This window comes from Nelumbo nucifera, chromosome 3 (assembly GCF_055504915.1).
Source record: "Nelumbo nucifera cultivar China Antique chromosome 3, China Antique-T2T, whole genome shotgun sequence".
Classification (NCBI taxonomy): domain Eukaryota; kingdom Viridiplantae; phylum Streptophyta; class Magnoliopsida; order Proteales; family Nelumbonaceae; genus Nelumbo; species Nelumbo nucifera.
This window is the reverse complement of record NC_142651.1, coordinates 48,226,816-48,238,230: the sequence shown is the minus strand read 5'-3', so window position 1 is coordinate 48,238,230 and position 11,415 is coordinate 48,226,816.

Genomic DNA, 11,415 nt, shown 5'->3' with positions numbered 1-11,415 from the left:
TTTCTCTATCTTTTTAGTGCAGGGTATGTTTTAAAAATTCAAGGCCCCATCCGGTTCGCTGGAATAGGGATCTGGAATCGGATCGGATGACTATTTCGATTCCAACTGTTTTGGTTGGGCGGAATTGGAATCTCATTCTGATTTCTGCTGGAATGTTATTCTCCCATTTGAGGGAATGGCCATTCCCTGCCCTTTCCTTGGGAATGAAATCTTATGCCTGCTGATTCCAAATCCCATTCCCATTTCTTTTGAACTAAACTGACCATGGGAATAGACCATTCCGATTCTGATTTTGAAGGATTTTGATTCCGGTTCTGATTTTAATTCTGACTGTAGACCAAATAGATCCTAAAAGAAGATGAAAGATAAAATAAGGTACCTTTAAGTCTTTTGAAAAACTCAAGGTACATTTAAATCAATTTAATAAAATACCTAAAACCAGTTGTATCTCAGACCTAAAGATATGAAGATTCTTTAAACCTTGGGTAGAGATCTCTTATCATTAGATAATCAATGATTCACATAAAAAAAAAGGTTCATTCATGAGATGGTTGGGAACTTGGAATAAATTGAGCAAAAGCTTCATTCTTTAGATGATCGGAATCAATTGAGCTGGTAGGCTTTCGATATAGAGATATCCAAGATGTTGAACAAGGGTTGGATGATTCGTTCGTATCTTTTTGTGCACGCGCCACTTTTATTCGAAGGTGGAATTCTTGGACTCTGTTTGTTTGCAGTGCGAATCTGAACTAGATATAAATTTTGCACCCTTAAGCTTGGCATTTATTTGTTTATGATCATGATTTGCACTTTTATTTATTGCAAAATTTAACACTTTAATCTCATTTGCATTCATTGACAAAGAAAAAAATTGCATTTATTTGCACCGCGTTTCTTCTACCTTAATTCTTTCTCATATAATATGGGGACCACATTATTTTGCCTCTATCTTTCTCCTCCCTTAATTCTCTCTCATATAACAGGGAGACCACATTATTTTGCCTGGTACCTATCTCCTCCCAACAAATAATCTTTCTCTTGCCTCTCTTTGATTTTTTTTTTGATACAACTGTTTTTTTTGGGCAGAATTCAAGGGAAAATTCCTGATCAGTACATTGTACTTTGGGGGTCTAGTGCCACTATTGTCTCCAAATTTTAAAATGTGACAATTCAGTACCCGAGCTTTCAAAATATGCCAATCTAGTACCTACTGTTAAGTAGCCCGTTAAACAGCCGTTAAGTGGCATTTGAAAAGACACAAATGCCCTTCAAGTGTCATCTAATTTTCTTTATAAATCATCCAAACATTGATAAAAAATGAACAGTCCCAAATCCTTGCCTCTTCTATTCAAGAAAGTTGGGGATACAAGAATGCCCATTGAGACAATGACCCCAACTTTCTTGAATAGAAGAGGCAAAGATTTGGGATTGTTCATTTTTTATCAATGGTTGGATGGTTGATAAAGAGAATTAGATGACACTTGAAGGGCATTTATGTCTTTTCAAATGCCACTTAATGGCTGGTTAACAGACTGGTTAACGACAGACACTGGATTGGCACGCTTTAAAAGTTTGGGTATTGAATTCACATTTTAAAGTTCGGGGACCAAAGTGGCACTAGGCCTAAAGTACAGGATACTAATCAAGAATTTTCCCAGAATTCAATCCCAAGTCTTCCCTCAAGCAAGACCTTACCAACCAACTGATTGGCACCTTTCTGCCTCCCTTCCCTTTTTGCACTTGTCCTACTTTTACTCCTCATTAATGGTATTTAGGTTGTGTTTGGTTGCGATGCAAATGCAAATATGTACTCTGCAGTCTACATAATTACTTTCTTTTCAGTTCATGAATGCAAACATGGTTTACATTTTTAAACCGTTTCTGTATTCATCTTGTTTGTTCGAAATCGGTACAAATCATTAATGCTCCAATTCCTTAAACTTTGGTCAAAAAGTAAAATTATGAAAATCACAAAATTGTATCCAAAATATAGGTATAGTAATGCTCTCTCTTAAGAGTATAAAAATGTCAGAAAATACATTTTTGAGCTCTTAATCATTACTTTTTTACATATCAAACAAACGCTCGCAAATGCGAACCGAGGTACATAAATACCCCGGTCCAGCGTTTGTTTAGCAAACAAATGGAGCCTTGGTTCCATTGTTGTTTGTGAAAAAATGACACCAGCTTTGTGCCATAGGCTTTTTCCCCAATGGAGCATGGAATGTTGTTTGATTAAATTGTTTATCAAATAAATAATTTTCTCTGGTTGTGTGTGAGTTTTCTATCGAAAGAAAACTGTTTATCAACATTTTTTCTAATTTTTCAAGAGAAATGTCAAACAAAACATTAAATAAATGGCAACGAAACTATACAGCCTGTGTCCAAATGAAACTCACACTGTAGCCATGTTGAGCCTGAGTAACAACATGGCGTTGACTGCTTTCTTTTCTTACACGCTGATTCTATGATCTATTTAGGCCCCTTTCACTTTTTGGTAAGAAAACAATGATCGTTTTAGCCATAAAAATCCATTATTTAAAGTGGCATTTTTGTCCCATCCAAGTATTGGCAACTTTCCCCTAGGTGGGAAAGTTATTTACCCACTTGAGAGATCAGTATGATACCGAGGAAATTAAATTTTCCTTGGTCCCCACATAAATTTGAGCATGGGTTTCTCTAGGGGTGTTTTATAGTGTGGATGAAAATTTTGTGGGTGTGGACTAATCCACACCACACTCTATAATAGGGACCAATCTACACCACACTACTGTTTAAAGTTGTTTTGAATTATGGATCAAATTATATAGATAGAAACTATTTACACCCACAAGGGCATTCTGCATGTGTAATGTGGAATACTCCGCACCACACCTATTGATTCTATACATCTCATGTACAACTTGTGAGATAATCTTATACAATTGATCATATTGGATCAGATAGGGGTGATCCGAATCAAATCCGATCATCTATTATCCAAATATGACAAAAATAGGATTGGATTTCAGATCGGATCTTGATCCAATTCATTTGCACCCGTACGATCATGAATGAAAAAGAACCATAATTTAAGCCAAAAATAATATAAAATATTAATGGATAAAATAAAACACCGATATGTAATTACTAATAAATATATTTGTCATTATAATATTATCTACGATAATAAATAATTAAAAAAATAATTTCTATATAAATTATAATATATTAAAAGATTAAATAAAATAAGAATAGTTAGACCAATGTAACATAGGTGTGTTACATCAAATCTTTCCCACAAAATGTCCATACCACAATGCGGCCCATCCACAAGAAAATATTGTGGACAATAAATTGGGGTGTGACCCATCCTTGTCCATGCTATTTTGTGGATGGAGACCATCCACACCCATCAGAACACCACATTCGACTGTGGACAGGACCAAAACAGTTCCGTCCACGATATTTTCATACTACCAAACGCCACCTTGGTCAAAGGTCTCATTGACCAACTCCCCCCCCCCCTCCTCAAAATAATGCCCCTTAAATAATATCTGTCATTATGTCTCTTTTAAATGAAATATATAAAACAAAAAAAAAAAATAAAAAGTAGGAAGAAAATACAAATTGAATATTGATTAAAAAAACCATTACACACCTAATGCCATGTTTGGGAGTGCTTAAAAATAAGTGCTTATTTGGACCATTAAGCACTTATTGGTATTTGGGAAATAAACCCGAAATAAGTGCTTATTTTTAAAATAATGGCTTAATTTTTAAGCCCAAATTTCGAGCTTTATTTTAAGTGCTGATACAATAAGCACTTACTCAATTTTTTTTTCTTCCAAAATTATTCCTAGTTGAATTTTAAAATACCACTTATAAAATTATCCCTAGTTGAATTTTATAAAAGTACTTTAAAGAAAGCACTTTTAAGAAAGTATTTTTATGAAAGCATTTTTACAAAAGCACTTTTATAAAAATGCATTCATAAAAGCACTTTTATAAAAGTGCTTCATAAAAGTATTTTCATAAAAGTGCTTTCGTAAAAGTACTTTCATAAAGGTACTTTTATAAAAGTTTTTTTATAAAAGTACTTTTATATAAATAATTTATTAAAACTGCTTTCAAAAGGTATATTTTGAAAATTTGAAAGAAAATAAAAAAACAAAATAGTCACAAATGCTTATTAGAAAAAAAAAACTATCAAATGCCCAATATAAAATAAGTGCTTACTTTAAAATATAAGCACTTGAAAAAGTTGGATGTCAAATGCAAATAAGTGCTTATTCAAATAAACAATTGTTTTTAAGCACTTATTTTTAACTTAAACACTCCCAAAGATGGCCTAAAAAACTCCCAAGTTATTCTCTTTGGGAAATGTTTTGCCTTAGAGACAAAAAAGTCAATTTATCCCCATTCATCAAGGTTTGAAAATGGATTTGATTGTCTCACTTTTAAGGTTTTATTTATATGTTTTTTTATTAATTTCTTCGGTGAGAAAACAAATGTTTTGTATTTTATACAAGTAGGAATTTCCTTTCTGGTCACAGAAGTTCAAGATTCATATATCAATAATGTAATTCTACTTGTACCCTTCCAGCTAATCCTCCGGATTTCAAGCCTTTATAGTTTCTACCCTTTCACTCCCGGTCCTACATGAGCTTGCTGTTTTTGTTAACTTTTCTTTTGTCATTTTAATGTTCACACATGCATATACCGGGCGTCAACTAGGGTTGTTAATCAAACTATTGAAATCAATCAATTTGATTCAAGGTGGTCGGTTTTTTATTATTTTTGATTGACTTCAATTCAACCATTGTTCTAATTTTATAGTTAATTTTTTTTAATATGATAAAGTAAGAAAATTCTCATATTTTTTAATTTAAAATATTTTTATTTAATTTTTAATAATACCATTCTAATTTTTAAAATTTAAATATTTTGAACTAATCAATCAAATCGATAAATCTAAATTGACTGATTTCCACTAATGATCAATCGATTTCAGATGACCAATTCCCCAACCCGATCAAGCAGTTCGGTTGAACAAACAATTTAAAACAAAACGGAACTGACCCTGTGAACACCCCTAGTGCCAGCTGCTGGGACACAAAATGATGTGGGTTGATGTAAAAGCTGAGATCTGACCCTGTTCTATGCCCGAATTTTAAGTTTGGATTGTTACAAGATTCACATTATCGAACCATCCCAACCCGGATCTCACCACGGGCATCCTAACAAAATGTGGACCAAGAATGATTGACAAACACAACTTCCTTTTGGTGGGATTGTGTGGAAACCGGCAAGGGTACCGCTTCCGTTTCAGCCCCAAATTATTATTTTCCCTTAAAATCGTTGAATTGATCAGCAATTCATTGACCTGGTGGTTGAACCATTGATTCATTTGATTTAAGTAATGGTTTTTAAATTAAAATTTTTAATCATTAGTTAATCCTATTAGACCTAAGGTTCTAAATATCATACAGCCGATTAGTGGTGTATCAGCCTCTATTGATATTTAGAAACTTGTTTGGTTCAGTGGGATTGGTTTAAGGTCCATCTATCTTCTAAACTAGGTCAGACTCCAAAACACCCATAATAGAGGTGTATTAGAGGGGGTGGGGTTTGCTGATACGATACATATCAGCCAATACACCCTAATACTTTGTGATTTTTTATCCTTGTTCGGACCAAAGCGGTTCTGGTTCAAGTTGTTTTTCAAAGCATTGATTTTGGATTTGGTCCCCAACCCCAAACAAAGAAGGACCAAATAAAAAGAACAGTAGGACCCTTGAATCAGAAATGGGTGCTCTCTACGTACAAGAAATGGGTGCTCTCTACATGCAGGAAATGGAATTCACTCGTACAAGTAGATCCCACGTGAGAGCAACCCAGATCCATAGTAAGGGCTGCATTTGCCTTTAATTACTGCCATTACCGATTATAAATAATTACTGTTATTATAAATAACAGTAATTACTGATTATTACAGCAATTAATTACTGTAATTTAATAATTACTGATTATTACAGTAATTTAATAAATATATAATTAGTTATTATAAATAATAATTACTATTATTATAAATATTGTTAATAACTAGATACTCACTTTACATTAAAATTATAAATACTGTTAATAAATTTAGTAATTATTGTTATATTAAAAATAATTAAAAATGGTATTAAAAGTATTGTTTTTTATTATTTAATAAAATATTATAATTACTGACTATTACTAATAAATAATGTTAATTTAATTTAACTTTGGTAATTATTAATTTAATGAATATTGGTAATAAATCCTATTCATAAATTTAACAATTAATGATATATTAAAAATAACTAAATAATATTATTAAAACTATCATTAATGATTATTTAATAAAATATTATAATTACAAACTATTATTGATAAATGTTGTTAATAACGTTCTAACAAGCAACGGTTCGAACGGATGACTCGTTCTGACAACAAAAATTATAAGCAAAAAATTACGAACTCGTTCTGACCATTGGTTTTTGGGTCGACGGTTCGATCATCCAGTTTGAACAGACGGTCCGTTCTGACAACAAAAATTATTGGTAAAAAATTGAGTGTGTGAGGTCCATTAAGTAGTATCATACGTGTTATGTCATTCGAGCGTGTAACTCATACGACTCGAAAATGGAACCGTTCTGGCCGCCGGTTTTTGGGTCGACAGTTCACTTGTTCTGTTCGAATGAATGGCATGTTCTGACAACAAAAATTACAAGCAAAAAATTACAGAACTGTTCTAGCCACTAGTTTTCAGGTCAATGGTTTGATCATCCAGTTCAAACGGACAACTTATTCTGACAATAAAAATTACATGCAAAAAATTGAGTGTGAGGTCCATTAGGCAGTATCATACATGTTATGTCATTAGAGTGTGTGACTCATACGACTCGAAAGTGGAACCATTCTAGCCACTAGATTTTGGGTCGATGATTCGACCGTTCGGTTCGAACGGATGACCCGTTCTAACAACAAAAATTTAAAAACTAAAAAATGACCAAAAACCATTGAACGGGTCAATGGGCTAACAGTTCAACCACTCGGGCCAATGGGTCATTGACTGATTCAAGGATTTTTGGCTAGGGACCGGGATTGGGGTAAAACGGAACTGGTTGCCTAGACGGTTCCCAATTAAAAAAATAAAAAACGGACGATCCATTCTGACAACAAAAATTACAGGCAAAAAATTCTAGGGACCGGGATTGGGGTAAAATGGAATTGGTTGCCTAGACGGTTCCCAATTAAAAAAATAAAAAACAGACGATCCATTCTGACAACAAAAATTACAGGCAAAAAATTGAGTGTGTGAGATCCATTAATGAGTATCAAACGTGTTATGTCATTCGAGCGTGTGACTCATACGACCTGAAAACGGAACCGTTTTGGCCACTAGTTTTGGGGTTAACAGTTCAACTGTTCGGTTCGAATGGATGGCCCATTCTGACAATAAAAATTTTAAAAATAAAAAAAAATGACCAAAAATCATTGAATGGGTTGATGGTTCAACCGCCTAGGTAAATGGGTCATTGACCGATTCAATGATTTTTGGTCAGTGACTGAGATTAGGATAAAACGGAACCGGTTGCATGGATGGTTCCCAATTAAAAAATAAAAAAAACGGTCAAAAACCATTGAACGGGTCAACGGGTTAACAATTCGACCGCTTGGGTCAATGGGTCGTTGACCGATTCAATGGATTTTGGCCAAGGATCGGGATTGGGGCAAAATGGAACCGGTTTCCTGAACAGTTCTTAGGCTGAAATGTCCATCCGTTCGAGTCAATGGCAGTTCGAAAACCATGGTTTTTATGTTTTTGGATTTTCACTATTCAAAGGTTTCTTCTATTGTGGGCTTTATTCGAGCTTGTGTGGTAGATTTTTTTTTTCATTTTCTAGTTTTTTTTGTTGTCCGGTCTTCTTCTTCAAGATCCTCCAAAACGGTTTAGGGTTTACCACCATTTTATTTCTTCCCTTTTGTTTTTTCTTTGGGTTTTCTTGTGCAATTTTTTTTTTTCTTATAAGATGATCTGCTTTGCCTCTTTCTTTGATTACATGTATGTTTAGCTTCGTCTCAAAGCAAAACTTTGGACTCGATTTTCTGGTTTTTCTCCTTGATTTTTCCAAATTTGTGGATTTACCGCCAAATTTTTTATGTGTTTAAGGTCACTTTGGATTTATCTTTCAAGGTTTTGGAATCCTTTTCAAGGTTTTGGAATCCTTTGCAAGGTTTCGTCTAATTATTGACACCTAGGAAAAACAACCCGAAAACAAAACCATTCTGACCACTGGTTTTTAGGTCTACAGTTCGATCGTTCGGTTCGAATGGATAGCCCGTTTTGACAACCAAAGTTTAAAAATAAAAAATGGCCAAAAACTGTTGAATGGGTTGACGGTTAAACTGCTCGGGTCAATGGGTCGTTGACTGATTCACTGACTTTTTGCCAGGGACCAGGTTTGTGGTAAAATAGAGCCGGTTGCTTGGATGGCTCTCGGGTTGAAGAGTCCTCCCATCTAGGTTAACTGGGAGTTCTTGGTGTGAAACAAAGGACAACTATGAAGTAGAACTCAGACTATATGATTGCGTTCTTTTATATGAGATGCTCTACTGAAGCAATATTTAAAAAAACAAGCCCATGATGATCCCTTTTAAGTCTTTATATGAGTTTCAAGACTTGAGTACTTATAATTGCAAGTTTCTTATTAAGAAATCATTGTCTTTTTTAATGTAGCAAATAGCAATGTTACAATTCCATTCCAGCCTCTGCGAAGCAGGGCGCCTCCGCTAGTATATCTATTAATACGAAAGGGGTGGTCTCCCCTTTCGCCAAATGGCAGTCTTATATTTTACATTGTTTATTCTATAGGTTTAAACCACCATGTGAAAGAACTTTTTTTTTATAAATGAGTGAAAAACCTAGTCCATCTATTTTTCCCTTTCATATAGTACTCATCTCTCCCATCTTCCAAGGCTACATTCAATAATAATAAGTAAAGAAGTAAAGATAATAAATAAAGCTTTCCTCAACCGTATGCACTAGAAAATTCAAAAAATTTGGTCTTTTTGTTTTGGCGGGAAATTCAAAAAATGTCAATGAGTTGTTGACTGTTTCAATGGTTTTTGGCCAGGGACTGGGATTGGGGTAAAATGGAATCGGTTGCCTAGATGTCGTGGACAATTCCCAATTAAAAAAATAAAAAAATGGTGGTTCGACAGCCCAGTTCGAAAGGACGGTTCGTTCCGATAACAAAAATTACAAGCAAAAAATTGAGTGTGTGAAGTTCATTAAGTAGTATCATACGTGTTATGTCATTCAAGCATGTGACTCATACGACCCGAGAACAGAACCATTCTGGCCACCGGTTTTCGGGTCGATGGTTCGATCGTTTGGTTTGAATGGACAGCTCGTTCTGATAGCAAAAATTATAAAAAATAAAAAATGACCAAAAACCATTGAACAGGTCAACAGGTCAACAGTTTGACCATCTGAGTCGATGGCTCACTGACCGATTCAACGGTTTTTGGCCAGGGATTGGGATTAGGATAAAATAGAACCAGTTGCTTGGACAGTTCCTAATTAAAAAATAAAAAAAACGGCCCAAAACCATTGAACCAGTCAATAGTTCGACCACCCGGGTTAATGGGGCATTGACCGATTCAAGGGTTTTTGGCCAAGGATCGGGGTTGGGGTAAAATAGAACCGGTTGCCTGGACGGTTCTCGGACCGAAATGTCTGTCTGTCCGGGTCAACGGCGGTTCGAAAACCATGTTTTTTATGCTTTTGGATTTTCTCTATTCAAAGATTTCTTCTACTATGGGCTTTATTCGAATGTGTGCAATATGTTCCTTTGTTTTCATTTTTTGCTTTTTTTTGTGTGTTTGGTCTTCTTCTTCAAGATCCTCCAAAACGGTCTAGGGTTTACCACCATTTTATTTCTTCGCTTTTGTTTTCTCTTCGGGTTTTTTTTGTGGAATTTTTTTTTTAATTTTCTTACAAGACGATCTGCTTTGTCACTTTCTTTGATTGCATGCATGTTTAGCTCCGTCTCAAAGCGGAACTTTGGATTTGATTTTTTTCCTTGGTTTTTCTAGTTTGGTGGATTTACCGCCAATTTTTTTTTTTTTTTTTTTTGTGTTTATGGTCACTTTGAATTTATCTTTTCAAGGTTTTGGAATCCCTTGCAATGTCCACCCTTCCAATGACTATGACTACAAAATTATCCGTCTAATTATTGACATCTAGAAAAAATGACCCGAAAATGAAATTATTTTGGCCACCGTTTTCCAGGCCAACGGTTTGACCGTCTGGTTTGAACAGATGGCCCGTTCTGACAACAAAAATTAAAAAATAAAAAATGGCCAAAAACCATTGAATGGGTTGACGAGTCGACCACCCGGATTAATGGGTCATTGACTGATTCAACAATTTTTGGCTAGGGACTAGGTTTAGGGTAAATTGAAACCGGTTGCCTGGATGGTTCTTAGGCCGAACAATCCTATTGTTTGGGTCAACTAGGAGTGTCAATGTGAAACAAATGACAACTATGAAGTAGAACTCAGAACTATCACTGTATGATTGTGTTCTTTTATATGAGATGCTTTGCTTAAGCAATATTTAAAAAATGAGCACATAATGATCTCTTTTAAGTCATTTGAGTTTCAAAACTTGGGTACTTATAATTGCAAGTTTCTTATTAAGAAACCATTATCTTTTTTAATGTAGCAAATAGTAATGTTACAATTGGCCCCTCCACTAGTATATATATTAAAAGGAAAGGGGTGGTCTCCCCTTTCGCCACGTGTTACCTTGTGTATAGTTGACTAATTTGGTGTTTAATCGACCAATTTTTAAGAAATCAACAAATTGATCAAAAAATGATTATTAAAATCAGCCTTAAATATAACCTTTTAGGTAAATTATGATTATTTATCGAAAAATTATAGAACCTTTCTGCCCACCATTTTTTGGGTTGATGGTTTGACTGTCCAGTTTGAATGGATGACCCGGTTTAACAACAAAAATTACAAGCAAAAAATTGAGTGTGTGAGGTCCATTAAGCAACATCATATGGGTTATGTCATTCAAGCGTGTGACTCATATGACCCGAAAATGGAACTGTTCTGGCCACCGATTTTCAGGTGGACAGTTCAATCGCCCGGTTTCAATGGACGACTCATTTTGACAACAAAAAATTAAAAAAATAAAAAAGCGGCCAAAAACCAATGAACGGGTCAACGGTTCGACCGCTTGAGTCAATGAGTCATTGATCGATTCAACGGTTTTTGGCTAGGAACCGAGATTGGGGTAAAATGGAATCGGTTGCTTAGACGGTTCCCAATTAAAAAATAAAAATAAAACAGTGGTTTGATCGTCCGATTCGAACGGATGACCCATAA